Raw genomic sequence first — 15,347 nt, 5'->3', positions numbered from 1 at the left:
GACAGGTCTGCTCCAACCACGAAGACAAGAGGAGAAACAGTCCAGAGATGGAAGACGCTGAAGATGCCTTGCCACGCTAGCAGTTGCGATGCAGCAAGTTGCCTAGGACCAAACCAGAGAGGGGTGGACCTGCATTGCCACCATGTGCCCACCATCCAGATATCATTGCTGACATGTACACTTAAGGAACTGTTTGACATTGAAATGGAGACTCAGAAATGTTGGACATGGAAATTGGGACTCAAACATTTTTTGTTATTATATGTTTATTTCTAGTCTGCAGAGGCAAGATTTTTTAAAGGAATGAAATGGGGAAAAAAATAGATACAGAGGCAAAGAAGCATTGAACAGACTGTCAAACTACAGCGGGAAGGCAGAGGAGGTTGCGGGGGCGGGGGGGGGCTGTAAGAGATCAACCGAAGGACTTGTACGCATGCATATAAGCATAACCAATGGATAAAAAACACGGGGGGGGGCAGGTAAAGGCATGTACTGGGGGGAAGGGGAGGCCGGGGGAAGGTCAATGGGGGAAAAAAAAAAAGGAGACATATGTACTACTATTTGTAATACTTCAAACAGTCAAAAAAAAAAAAAAGCAAAAAAAAAAAAAGGCATACATAGCTGAGTCTCCTACTCCCCCAAACTGCTCACCATAATCATCCCCATATCTGCTGATGGCTCCTCTGTTGCTAAAGTTAGAAACCCATAGCCTGGATCAATTCCTTTCCCTTACATCACAAACCAGCACTTTATCAGGCTCTTTCTTCCATCTCTTTCTAGAATCTGCTCATTTCATTTCCACTGTCATTACACTAGACCAATCTACCATTATTTTTTGTCTGGACAACTAAATAGCCTCCTAACTGCCATTCCTACTCCTTTCTTCCTCCCCTCCAATCCATTCTCAATATGATAATCATAGATATTTTTTTGAAAAATATAAACCTACTAATGAATTCCCCTGGGTAAAACTCTTTCATGTTTGTTTGTTTGTTTATACTTAAAAAACAAACAAAACCAAAATGTTAATCCATAGCATGGTCTGCATGACCTGTCCACCCCATCTTCCTCACATCAGTCTCTTCCCTCATTCATCACTCATTATGAGTTCCTCTCACTGGTCTACCACAAGTTCTTTTAGCTTACAAAGTTCTCATCCAGGACCACTACGTATACAATCCTACCTCCCTGCCTAGCATTTTCACCCTGTTATTTGTCTCCATCTTTCACCTCGGTCTCAGTTTATATGTTACCCATGCAGACAGAGCATCTCTACCCACCTTCTCCACAATACAATGTTTTATTAGATCTGTTTAGTTTTCTAAAAATTATTTCAACAAAATTTAATGTATAGATTCATTTATTATATAATTGTTGGTATCTATCTCCCCCCTAATTCAAAACTCCACAAGGTCAAAGATCATGCCTGTGCTTTATTTATTTATTTTCTTGTCATCACAACCCTGCAGCTAGCATGCTGCCCTACATGTGATGAGCACTCAATAACTCAATAAATGGTTAAGTGAATTAAAAATGATTCATTAGACGAATCATTTTCCAACTTGCCTTTCACTCAAATATTAGCCTATTAGCCATGCATATGAGTTTAGTATATATATATATATATATATATATATATATATATATATATATACACACACACACACACACACACACACACACACACACACACTAGAGGCCGGGTGCACAAAATTCGTGCACTGGGGTTGGTGGGGGTGGGGTCACAGCCTCAACCCAAGCTGTGCCCTCTTACAGTCCAGGACCCCTCGCTCTTTACTGCCGCTGCACTCTGCAGCCATGAGCCCAGCTTCTGGCTGAGCAGTGCTCCCCCTGTGGGAGTGCACTGACCACCATGGGGCAGTTCATGCATTGAACGTCTGCCCCCTGGTGGTCAGTTCATAGCAACCAGTCATTACACCATTTGGTCTATTTGCATATTAGGGTTTTATTATATAGTATAGGATATTGAATGTGAACTGTAAATGAAAAGTAAAATTTCAAAAAGAACCAAATAAAATTTTAAATCTGAAAATTTTTTAATATATATATTTAATTCTTACCTGAGGATGTTTTTAAAATTGATTTTCAGAGAGAGAAACATCCATGTGACAGAGAAATACTGGTAGGCGGCCTCTGCACCTGCTGACCCACCGGGATCTAACCTAAACCTAAGTATGTGCCCTAACCTAGAATCCAACGGGAAATCCTTTGGTGTACAGGTTGAGACTCCAACTAATTGAGCCACCTGGCCAGAGCAGATCTGAAAAAAAATTTTAAGTGTACCTCCAGGCCCTGGTTGGTGTGGATCAGTAGTTAGAGTGTCCTCCCACGCACTAAAGGGTCATGGGTTTGATTACAGGTGAGGGCACATACACAGGTTGTGGGTTCCACACCTGTTGGATTGCTTGGGTAACTGATCGATGTTTCTCTTTCTCTTCTCTCTCCCTTCCTCTCTCTCTAAAATCAATGAAAATAACATCCTTACAGGAGGACTTAAACAGGAAAAAAATGCTGGTTTGGTTCAGTGAATAGTGCTTCTGCAGGCAGACCGAAAGGTACCAGGTTGGATTTCGATCAAGGGCACGTACCTGGGTTGCAGGCTCAATCCGGGGTCCTGGTTGGGGATTCAGCAAGAGGCAACCAATTGATGTCTCTCACATTAGTTTCTGTCTTTCTCCCTCCCTTCCACTCTCTGTAAAAAAAAAATCAATGCAAAAATGTCCTCAGGTGAGGATTAACCAAAACAAACAAATAAACACCCATCCCCAGTGTGATTATTGAAGAAGTATTTGTTGAATGAACGGGAATGGATGGGACTTCGCTTTTTAACTGTTTTAGCAACTCTGCAAGCCAGAGGGTTTATTTTTTATTTTAATTTTTATTAATTGATTATTTTAAGGAGAGAAACACCAGTGTGTTGTTCCACTTATTATGCTCTCTTTGGTTGCTTATTGTCTGTGCTCTGACCAGAGATCCAACCCACAACCTTGCTGTATCAGGAGGAGGTTCTAACCCACTGCGCTGCGGGCTGCCTGTCAGGGCCCCTCAAAAAAACCCTCTGGCATGCCCTGGCCCCTGCTGTGGGCCGGAGCTCCTCTGCCACACCAAAGGTTTGGGTCCCATTCTGTCAGGGCACCTATTTAGGTTTTAGGTTTGATCCCCAGTCAGGGCTGACTGCTGCTCAGGAAGTGACCGAGGACCATTAGGTCCGTGTGCTCTACGTCATTCGGCGGGGAGCTGGGGTTCCACTGCCAACATGGCCGACTCCGATCCCTGCTCCCCCCCACTCCTCCATCAAGGACAACTGCAACTATGGCAGCTGAGTGGCCTCCACCAGCATACACATCTGCATGGGTAGGTTGCCCTTTCTGCAGCTCACCTGGCCTGGCTGCTGCGTAGTCGCCCCAGGAGGCGAATTTCCAGTTTCCCAGGGAGAGTGGGTTCCTGGAGGGAAAGCACTTCTCTCCTCCTCCCCTTGGGGAATCCCAGGCCAGAGAGCCCATCCTGCGCAGGGCTCAGAGGGGAGGCCTCCTAGCTGGGTGCTGAGAAAACGAAACTGGAGCCCTTCCTCGTTGAACCCTGTTGTCTTTGGTGTAGAAAGGGACAGACGAAAGCCTCAGCAGCCTTACTGGGGCATGCTGCACATGCAGCCTGCTGATTGGCTGTTACTGTGATGGCATCCCAGACAATTTGCATATCCCTCTATTATTAGTATAGATATAAGTAATTTGAAGGCTATCTGTTGATGACTTTTCTTAGGACAATGTTAGAACCATGGCTCTAAGCTCTATTAGCTATGAATGTCATGCTGTGCACAAAGCTGAGTACATGGGAAGAGCTCACAAACCCGAAACTACACTGTCAAGGAGATGTTCCTTTCTACCAACTCCCCCCTAAGCCCCCTCCTAATGACACCACACACAAAAAAGCACATACATGCATAGTGTTCATATTTATCTCTAAGAAATATACAGGAGAACTGAGCTCTCTAAACCTCCTCAATATTTTCTAAAGTTGATGGAAATTTTACCATAGGAATGAAAAGAAAAAAACCCTTTATATTACCAAGTGTGCAAGGCCAGTTACTTTAGTAAAAGTAGGAATATATTTATGTGTAAACAACTTCTGAGATTACAATTAATTTTCTACCCTGTACTTACTTTTAATGTAGTTTTATAAATCAATATTTGTTTTTCAACTTAGAGGATTATATATAATCTAATATCAAAATCAGAAAGCCATGAAGTACATATCAGATGGCTAAAACCATATACTTTTTAAGGACATGAGAACAACCATTGACTAATTTAATATTCTCTTTGCTCACTCTTCTCCACACATTTTAGGCACATTTCTCAATGTTCTGCTCATGCCATTCCACATGCACTCTCCCATTTCCTCTGCCTTTCTAAAATCTTCCCCATTCCTCAAGATTCATTTTAAAACCCAGTTCCACAAAATCTGTACTGATCATCACTGCCTAGAGTTACCCCAGAGTTACTACAGTAGTCCTCCCTTATCTGTGGTTTGTCTTTTTGTGTTTTCAGTTACCTAAAGTTAAATGATAATTTCCAAAAAACATTAAATGTAAAATTCCAGAAATAAACAATTAGTAAGTTTTAAATTTCATGCCCTTCTGAGTAACAAGATGAAATCTCACACCATTGCACTCCATCGCTCCTCAGACATGAATCATCCCTTTGTCCAACATATCCATACTGTATATGCTCCTTATTCATTAGTCAGTAGCCTATGGCTATTAACTTGGTTATCAGAGAGAAAGAGAAATAGAGAGAAACCACATTCATAAAACTTTTTAACTTTAATTATGGTGTATTGTTATAATTGTTCTATTTTATTATTAGTTTTGTTGTTTATCTCTTACTGTTCCTAATTTATAAATTAAACTTCATAAATAGTATGCCTGTATAGAAAAATAAAATATACATATTATTTATATAACAATGTATATCTATAAATTATATATATATATAACATATGGCCTAGGGTTGAGGGTCGAGGGTTGAGGCTTTCACTGGGAGTCTTGGAATGTATTCTTCAAGGATAGGGAGGGATGATGATGAAATCAAGTTGGTATAGAATAAGATAGGAGATTAGGGGGCACAAATATTCAAGCAAAGAAATATAGTATATCTGCCTAATTTTAGATGATGATTAATATTTTGCTTATACTATCCAGCTCTAAGTCAACTCTTAGAGAACACTGACCAGCTATTCTTATGAGCCTCAGTTTTCTCATCTGTAAAATAAGGAGCAGAAGTAGAAAATCCACAAGATCTACTCCAGTTAAAAACATGTTGTTACTGAATTATTAACAGATTCATACATCCATCCATTCTACACTTGCTTAGTTCTTGTCAGATGGGTCAATTAACTCTATAGATGCACATATGTTATGGCATCAACTCTCAAGGATTCAAATATTTTATAACACTACTCTGGAAGAATTACATTTCAGGAAGGAGCAATGTAGGGTAAGGGTATGTGAAATCACATACTATAGGAAGTATCCACACATTGAAGTATTTTAAATTTTAAATGGTGTGTAATTAATAATTCAGTGTTTAACTCACTCTATGAATTTCAAGGATGCTACACAGAGCATACAGTGCTCTAGCTGAGACTGTTCAGATGAAAAACAGGTATTGTCTTCAGACAAAGTCAGGGAGGACTTTCCATGAAGAGGGACAAACAATGAGAGAGGCAAATAGGAAGAGTAGGATATTAAGTAAAATTATATTTGTAGTTATATTAAGTTAATAACAGTTTAAAATGGGTAATTTTATATATTTCAAACTGGTAGCATCTTAGCAGTTATTTAAAATTTTACTAACAGTATTTATTGTTCTGTATATTTCACTTATGTCTTGATTCTGCTATTACTTTGAAAGATTGTAGCATGAAAGATCCATTTCTTATATAATAATGTCATTAATTGGATATAGTAGCTACTCAATAAATATACAATTAATTATATGCTAACTGATTTAGACTTTAAAAGTAATTTATCTAAATAGCATTATAGAGACTACATCAGTAGGTTAAAAGAAAAATTGTTTAATAAACTTGTTAAAAAGGTTAGGCTCTCATTTCTGAATTACTATACATTTTGATGATTTTTGCCTAATAAGTAATAGAAAAAAAGTTATTTACATCAGCACAGTATTATATTGAAACTAATCCCAGGAAATATGCTTTTTTAATCACTGAACTTCCAGACTGTACAATTCTGACTGCCACAGAGAATATAATTACACTATATATAGTGCAACTGGGAATTGGTAAACAATGAAAATTAGTAATTTACATAAAAGACCCAATGATTGCCTTCCAGTGGTATACCACGTCTCTAAAAGTGAACAAAGTGTTTTATTCAAAAGGTACTTGAGTATTCAAAAAATGAGGGCACATTATTTCCTAAGCTTTCTACACTTCTATAAAAAGTCATATAATTATATAATCATAGGCTGACATATCCATGAAAAATAGGTCCAAATCACTGTGAGTGGCCAAACGTGCTGCATGCTTCAGCAATAAATATGGAGTAATTCAATGAGAGGAGGTCAGATAAATGTAAAGAAACATATTAGCTATGGTTGCAGGAAAATATTAAGATAATCATTTTTAAATTCATGCTTGAAATGCAGTTCTACTTAGATAATACTGTGGTTCAATATCATTGAGCTGACTATAATTTTTGACACAGCATTTTGGGAACTGATTGATTCCAGAGTCACACTTCTATCTTAGGAGGACATAGCAAAGACATGTAAAAAAATGTGCGCTGAATGCCCACCATATGCAACAATTTATGCCAGAAACAGTTTAACCACTACCTACATAATCACCTTGTATAGCAAAAAGGTATTTATTACCCAGAAATGCTTTCTTAGCTTTCATGTCTATTTCTGGAAAAGGTTGTCTTGATATCAAAAGTTATAGTGGGTATAGTGGGGAAGTGAAAGGTGTAAAATGTCAAATGTAAGCACCTTCTAATCCCTTATTTATTCTACCCCAGCTTGATTTCACTTTCAGACCAATACCATGAAACTCCAGTTACTGTGTGGTTAAGACTGATGCTGCAATTAGGTAAATGGCTTCTTGACTTTTGCTACTCGTCGGCCAATGTTGGCACTTTCCATGGTGCTGCCTCAGCATTTAAAATTCCCAGAAGAATATAAAGCAAAGTGCCCATTAAATGCAAGAAAACAAATCAGCACATTAATGTAATCTTTCATAATACTATTTCTAATCCATTCAAATTTTGATGAACTTCAAATTAGAGAAGTCTATATTAATGAGATCCTATATAATAAAAGCCTGATATGCTAAATGTCCTGTTGTCCTGTCGGCCTTTCAACCAATCTAAGCGTAATATGCTAATGATATGCTAAGGCTGCTCAACTGCTCGCTATGATGTGCACTAACCACCAGGGGGCAGACAGTCGACTGGTAGGTTAGCTTGCTGCTGGGGTCCAGGCGATTGGGACTGAGCGAGACGGGTTGGACATACCCTGGAGCCCTCCCTAGGTCCCTCCCCAGCTGACCAACTTCCCACATCCCTCAATTGTGCACTGATGGGGTCCCTCAGCCTGGTCTACACCCTCTTGAAATCTGGGACCCCTCAGGGGATGTTGGAGAGCCAGTTTCAGCCCAATCCCACAGGCCAGGCTGGGGGACACCACTGGTGCACAAATTTGTGCACCAGGCCTCTAGTTAATAAATAAAGAAGATAATATTTTTATCAGGAGATACTTTTTTTCTAATTTAAAACTATTTAAAGTTTATATACTATACTAGAGGCCTGGTGCACAAAATTCGTGCATGGGGGGTGGGGGGGGTCCCTCAGCCCAGCCTGCACCCTCTCCATCTGGGACCCCTTGAGGGATGTCCGACTGCCTGTTTAGGGATCGGGTCCCACCAATGGGATCGGGCCTGAACAGGCGGTTGGACATCCCTCTTACAATCCAGGACTACTGGCTCCCAACTGCCCTCCCCTGCAGGCCTGGTCCCACACAACTGCCCTCCCCTGTTGGCCAAGTCCCCCCCAACTGCCCTACCATGCAGGCCTGCCCCCCCAACTGCCTTCCCCTGTAGGCCTGGGTCTCCCCCAACTGTCCTCCCCTGCAGGCCTTGTCCCCCGACCCCCAACTGCCCTCCTATGCAGGCCTGTTCACCCCCAACTGCTCTCCCCTGCAGGCCTGGTCTCCCCAACTGCCCTACCCTGCAGGCCTGGTTCCCCCCAACTGCTCTCTCCTGCAGGCCTAGTCTCCCCCAACTGCCCTCCCCTGCAGGCCTGGCCCCTCCCCACTCCTCCCCTGTAGGTCTGGTCCTCCCAACTGCCATCGCCTGCAGTCCTGGTCCCCCCCAACTGCCCTCCCCTGCTGACCTGGTCTCCCAAAACTGCCCTCCTCTGCTGGCCCTGTCACCCCTAACTGCCCTCCCTGCTGGCCTGATCGCCCACAATTGCCCTCCCCTTCAGGCCTGGATCCCCCCAACTGTCCTCCACTGCAGGCCTGGTCACCCCTAAATGTCCTTCTTGCTTGCCTGATTGCCCACGACTGCCCTCCTCTGTGGGCCTGGTTCCCCCCAACTGCCCTCCCCTGCAGGCCTGGTCCCCCCCAACTGCCCTCCTCTGCTAGCCTGGTCAACCCAAACTTCCCACAACGGCCCTCCCCTGCAGGACATTTTGTGACAGCCATCTTGTGGTGGCCATCTTGTGTCCACATGGAGGCAGCCATCTTTGACTATATGGGGGTGGCCATCTTGTGTCTTGGTGTGACAGTCAATTTGCATATTACTCTTTTATTAGATAGGATTTGCTCATTATAATAAAAATTTTACTTAAACTATCAAAAATAAGACAACCAATGGATTATTGTTAAACCCTACTGATCCACTTTCATTTTTCTACTAGAGGCCCGATGCATGAAATTCTGCAAGAGTAGGCTTTCCTTCCCCCGGCTGCCAGCACTGGCTTCCCTCTGGCACCCGGGACCCGGGCTTCCCTTGCAGCCCTGGCTTCATCCAGAAGGTCCTCTGGAAGGGACATCTAGTCTAATTAGCATATTATGTTTTTATTATTATAGATTCGTACTTGTCATTTTTCTCTTTTATTTCTACTTCAATTAACTTATTTCTATAAGGTTTTTAACAGTATTATGCTCACTGAAGGTGCTCACTAGTTCAATGCTTTTTTTTATCATTTTATGTTTTTGTTATTTAAATTGATTTAGGTAACATTGGTTAATAACATTATATACATTTCAGGTGTACAGCTGTGTAAAATCACATCTGTATACTGAATTTTGTGTTCACCACAAGAAGTCTAGTTGTTTTCTGTCACTTTGAGGAGTAAAACCTAAGTCCCAATAAAAAAAAAGTGCATACACAGAGCATTTCCTTGAAACTATTAAGCAAAATTTTGTGGACTTTTCTCCCACTTATTCTTATAATATTATATGAGCTAATCCTTACAAAGCATTAATCCCTGTAATTATAGAAATATTCTTACATATACATTCATACTGGTGTTGCATTATTCTCTGTCAAATAATATTACAGCATAATGTTGAAAATGGTGACAGAAAATACTCTATACTAGTATATAGTCAGCTTTAGGTGATAACTTAAAATGAAACTTCTCTGTGTTTGTCATAATGAATATATCAATGAGATGGCTAATTGTGTAAAACACAAATATATAAAAATAGCATACATTTAAAAAGCAGATAATACTAAATATTTACATAAAAACGAATATCCCATGATATTCCTAGACATATCTAATCCACAAAATAACTCTATATTACAGATGACAAAACTAAGACTCCAGAGGGTAAAGAGCATGCCCACAGGACAAATTATGGAGGAGGCCATCTTCCGCCTTACATCTATGTAACTAGAAAGCCTGTGATTTTTTTCTTTCTATATTATACTGTCTTGTCTTATAGACTATTTTAAAGAATTATAGAGACTGGGGTGTAAGAGGGGTGATTTGGAAATTCTAATAGTAGTTTGACATTTAGTTTGTAGGACTGGGGATACATATAATCACATGTTAAAGGTAAATTGCCAATGGGGGGAAAATGTACCTAAATCTACTTCGAGTAGGCTAAGGCAGTAATGTAGCCTTGGAGTACAGCAATGTGGCATGCAACAAGAAAAATCATCTAGAATGCCTCAATTTCAAACTTATCTCTCTAAACTATCTCCACTCTTCATTTTAGAAGGGTATCTTCAAAGCAGTGGAATCTGGTAGCTTAAAAGGAACCTCAAGCACAGCAGGAGTTAACTAATGGCACATATTTTCTATATGAATATCTGGCCAGTTTAATTTCCTTTTAAAGATGGAATCACAGTGACAGACAATACATTTGGTAAAGCTTCAATCCAGCCCATTTGGCTGAAATCATTAGAGGAGCAGGTGGCTTTCATTCTGTTGGATGTTTCCCAGTTGTACAGCTGCTAAATGGGAAGCAATGAGAGCAAACACTCCTAGAAAGATGTGTGCCCAGGAAATTTGGCCCTATTGGTGGATCTGGTCCCATTAAATGTGAAGGCTTCTTTCTGAATAACAAGAGACAGACCAAATTCTACCTTTCCATTTTATTTAATTTTGAGAGACAGATGATAATACCATATACATTTATATATATAAACTTATTAAAAAGAATTTTAAAACAAGGACTCTTCAAACATATTGATTCAGATAACACAAACTAGGCTATAAAGTAATTACCTTAAGTATTTACTTAATACAATTCTTTAGAGTGCAAATTTATTAGACTGAGATCACTATTTTTTGTTGTTGGTTTTTTTTTTGTGTGTGTGTGTTTTAAGGCATAGTGATATTTTGAATACCCATATTTAACTTAGATCACTAGTTCTTAGGTGTTTAGTATTAAAGAATTTTCCTGGATATTTGTTTAAAATAAAGGTTGCCTCAGCCTGTTCCCTGAGACTTAGATTCAGAAGATGTGGGGCTGGGCACAGTGATCTTATTTACTTTTATACTGTTCCTCCAACCACTGTTTTTAGGAAAACCCTATGGAGATCAGGCTTAAGAAATACCAGCCTGACACTGCAACACAACTTTAGTCCTAGCATAGAAATAAAGTTATTTTTAAGGAATACGTGATTGTATTTCCCTTTTAACAAATATTCATTTATTTATAATGACATTTCATTTAAACTCTACATTACCAAAGGAAGTTTTCAATGTCAACAGTAGGATTTCAAAGATATGTATACTATAGCTTTTACTTTTATTATCATAGTAAATGGGCACAAAATATTTTTATATTGTGTAATGGGTATGGTGCAGAAGCAGAAAGTACAAAAATTTGGTTGTTTATAATATACAGAGTTCTATTTTTTCTATCACATACCACACTAGCATTATAGTATTAATACCCATGCATTATTTTGGTTTCTTTTTCAATTTTCATAGTAATATATCTTCTTATGTTCAGTTTATTTTATTATTATTATGCTTATCTCATGTACATGTTTGCAGATACCATCATTAATTCACCTTTTTATGTCTCAGTTTTCTTATTTCTACTAAGATCATGCTAGTACTACCATTAAGGTGAGAATTAAATGAGATAATATACATAAAATACCTATTTGTGTGTAATACATGAGAGCTATTGTTAATAATATTTACTATTATTCTGTTAGATATGTCAGTGTGGCTCTGTAAGCTGGCAAAGTGTGATTTAAGGTCTTCGATGATAGGATATTACAGAAAGCACACATATGAGTTTATGTTGCCTTAGAAGACCTTTACAGTATCTACCTCTTTCCTTTCAGAAATAAATAAAAACAATAAATAGTGAGAACTTGCCATTTCTCAAGAGTAGGTATAGAACAATTTTAGCTTTAGAGCCTCCAGAAGAAATCAAATCTTAATCTTGGACTTTTGACCTCCTGAACTGAGAGAAAATAAATTTCCTTTTTTAAAATATATTTTTTTTATTGATTTCAGAGAGGAGGGGAGAGGAAGAGAGAGAGAGATAGAAGCATCAATGATGAGAGAGAATCATTGTTTGGCTGCCTCCTGCATGCTTCCTACTGGGGATCGAGCACACAACCAGGGCATGTGCCTTTGACTGAAATCGAACTCAGGACCCTTAAGTCTGCAGATCCACGCTCTATCACTGAGACAAACCGGCTAGGGCTGAATTTCTTTTTTAAGCCATCAGTTTACACTAATTTGTTAAGACCGTGCTAGGAAATAAGTGAACCCATTATTCCTTTCTCCAACCCTCCTTTTTTCATCTATAAAGAGCTCCTCTTTCATCCTTCATGGCATATGTGACAAGCCACCTTTCATGAAGCTTTCTTGATTCCTTATCTCATTTTCCTTGGTGTTCTCACAACTTATAATTAAAACAAAAGGTCTACAATGAAAAATATTATGTTCTATTTTGTTTTGTTGTTTAATGTTTTTCTCTATCATAGTACCAGTACTTGTAAATTACACTTTATCAACAAAACTGTTCAAGTACTATATCCACTTCCATGCTAGACCAAGGTGGCATTGCTTCAGAGACACTCGAGTTGTCAAAAGGCTGCTGTGACTTTTCATACATCTCTACATCGGTGAGAAATTCAGATAAGGATTTTCATTTCAGTGGACTAGTAACATTGTTCAAGGTAAGAATATAATTAAAAAAAAAAAAAAACTTGAGGTAGCAACAGGGATTACTTATTAGTTCAATTTGTACATTCATTCTTTCTTTTATCCTGCCAAAAAAAAAAAAACCCTCCACTTTAAGCAAATATTGGTTATCTATTTGATTAAAATATTAAAACTAAATAAAAGAAGAATTTTATAAGATAATGTGAAGTGAAAAATATTAAATACACTAAGAGTAAAGGCATAAGTGTATTTAACATGATTACACACTAAATTTTGCTTTAAGTTTTCTGAGGGGTGAGAAGGGGGTTGGATTGCATTGAGTATATATTATTTCACAATGAAAATTAATCATAACAAATTCATGTTATAATCAACCTGCTGTTGGTACTATTTTCCGAGTATGAGAATATTATCCTATATAATAAAACCCTAATATGCAAATCTACCAAACTGCAGAACGACTGATTGCTATGACACACACTGACAACCAGGGGGCAGATGATCAACTCAGGAGGATCACCGCTCAGCCAGAAGCCGGGCTCACAGCTGGCAAGTGCAGCGGCAGTGGTGGGAGCCTCTCCCAACTTTGCTGTAGGCGGGTGGTAAGGAGCGAGGGATCCCAGACTGCGAGAGCCCGAGATTGTGAGAAGGATGTCCCAGGGGGATTGGGACTAAGCCGGCAGATGGCCATCCATCAAGGGGTCCCAGATTGTGAGGGGGTGCAGGCCGGGCTGAGGAACTCCCCCCCCCCCCACCACCACCAGTGCACAAATGTTATGCACCGGGCCTCAAGTAATAGTCTCTCTATATAAAAAGCCTGTGTCTGTGATGACCAGGACGACCAAATGACCGGTCACCATGCAGTGCTAGCACAGAAACCAAATAATCAGAACCTAATCTGAGTGAACTACGAAGGCTGTTCCTTCAGGGAGCTCACACTGTAAGAAGGTTAGGTCAAGAATGAGAATTCAAAATTGCCACCAGCACAGACGTGAGGTGCTGCTTCTCAGAGCAGCCAGGGAAACACCCAGTAGTGGACTGGGGGCATGACTGAAGGGCTGGCACTGATATGAAGGTGGGGCCATTCTGGATTTCCCAGAGGAACCAATGGCTGCCTAGGATGCAGAGCTTTTGATGCTGACTGGCATAGAAACCGACCAATCAGAACCTAATCTGGGTGAACTGCGAAGGCAGAATCTAAGGTGGGGGCTGAGGAGGGGTTTAAAGGGCAACAACTGTTTGGTGTAAGGTGGAAGAATACGTTTCAATTTTTTAATAACCGGTTTGGCAGTAAAGTGCACATATCAGTCCAGATATAGGGATTATGTATTTTTGTCTGCCAAGAGCATCTCCTCCTTCTGAAAAAGGCTTTTCCCCACATTTAAGCAATCTTATTCTTTATAATATATCTATATTAATAAAAGGGTAATATGCTAATAATACCAGTCGACCGGCCATCTTCCAGAAGTCTGACTTCCTTCCAGACAAAGCCACAGTCATAGGGGCCAAGTCAGAGGTAGTTAGGGTCAATCAGACCAGCAGGGGATAGCAGTTAGGGGAGAGATCAGGCTGGCAGGGGGTTAGGGGCAATCAGGCCAGTAGGAAAGGGCAGTTGGTGGTGACCAGGCCTGCAGGGGGGGACAATTGGGGTTGACCAGGCCAGCAGGGGAGGGCAGTTGGGGGTGAGATCAGGCCAGCAGGGGAGGACACTTGGGGGCAACCAGGCCAGCAAGGGAGGGCAGTTGGGAGTGACCAGGCCGGCAGGAGAATGCCATTGGGGATGACCAGGCAGGCAGACAGATGTGGTTAGGGACAATCAGGCAGACAGGGGAGCAGTTAGGGACATTAGGCAGGCAGGCAGGTGAGTGGTTAGGAGTCAGTGGCCCTGGATTGCGAAAGCGATGTCTGATTGCCAGTTTAGGCCCCTACGGGATCGGGCCTAAATCGGCAGTTGGACATCCCATGAGGGGTCCCAGATTGGAGAGGGTGCAGGCTGGGCTGAGGGACCTTCCCTCTCCCCACCTGTGAACAAATTTTGTGCACCAGGCCTCTAGTATAATTAGAAAACAGGAACAAAACAACATGGCATGACATGACATATTTTAGTTAGAATGAATGCACTAACTTCTAAAGTTTTACAACATATCAAATCCAGAGACTAGAAAGAATCAATGTGGTCTTTGTAGATTGGTCAAATAAGCATTTTATTCTGTCATTAAAAGGTCTTTGTATATAATTAATCACTTGGACAATACAATGCAATGTATCTTGATGCATTTATTATGTATGTTTTAATGAAGTTCTTGGAAATCTTAAAACTATACCCCAAAGCATTTTTCACGGGACACATAACCTAGGAAGGAAAATGTTATCTTTAAGTAGATTATTTCTTATCTTTATGATATATTACTCCCTCACTTCCTTTTTAACCATCTTTCCATCTTTTAAAAAAAAAATCAATGGATTGATTAAATGTGAATATATGTAGCAAAGTAAAAAGTAAAATATTTTGGAAAATCTTATAACTTAGAAAAATACTTTGATCAAGAAAATGTGGTTACCCTATATTAAAATATTGGAAATCCTTGATTTTGCTTATTAAATAATGAATTTGTTCTTCACCATTGATAAATCCAAGGTCCACTAAAGAAAAAGT

At 39.9% G+C, this 15,347-nt stretch overlaps 1 protein-coding gene across 15 annotated transcripts in view; it reads right to left on the bottom strand.

Annotated features, from left to right (window-relative positions):
* The window catches only part of ROBO2 (roundabout guidance receptor 2), a gene marked incomplete at its 3' end in the record, with an annotated part of 1,552,622 nt that overhangs the window by 274,595 nt on the left and 1,262,680 nt on the right, over positions 1 to 15,347 (bottom strand). The gene's annotated exons all lie outside the window — the stretch shown is intronic.

This window comes from Plecotus auritus, assembly GCF_963455305.1.
Source record: "Plecotus auritus genome assembly, chromosome: 2".
Classification (NCBI taxonomy): Eukaryota; Metazoa; Chordata; class Mammalia; order Chiroptera; family Vespertilionidae; genus Plecotus; species Plecotus auritus.
This window is presented reverse-complemented; position numbering and strand designations above follow the sequence as displayed.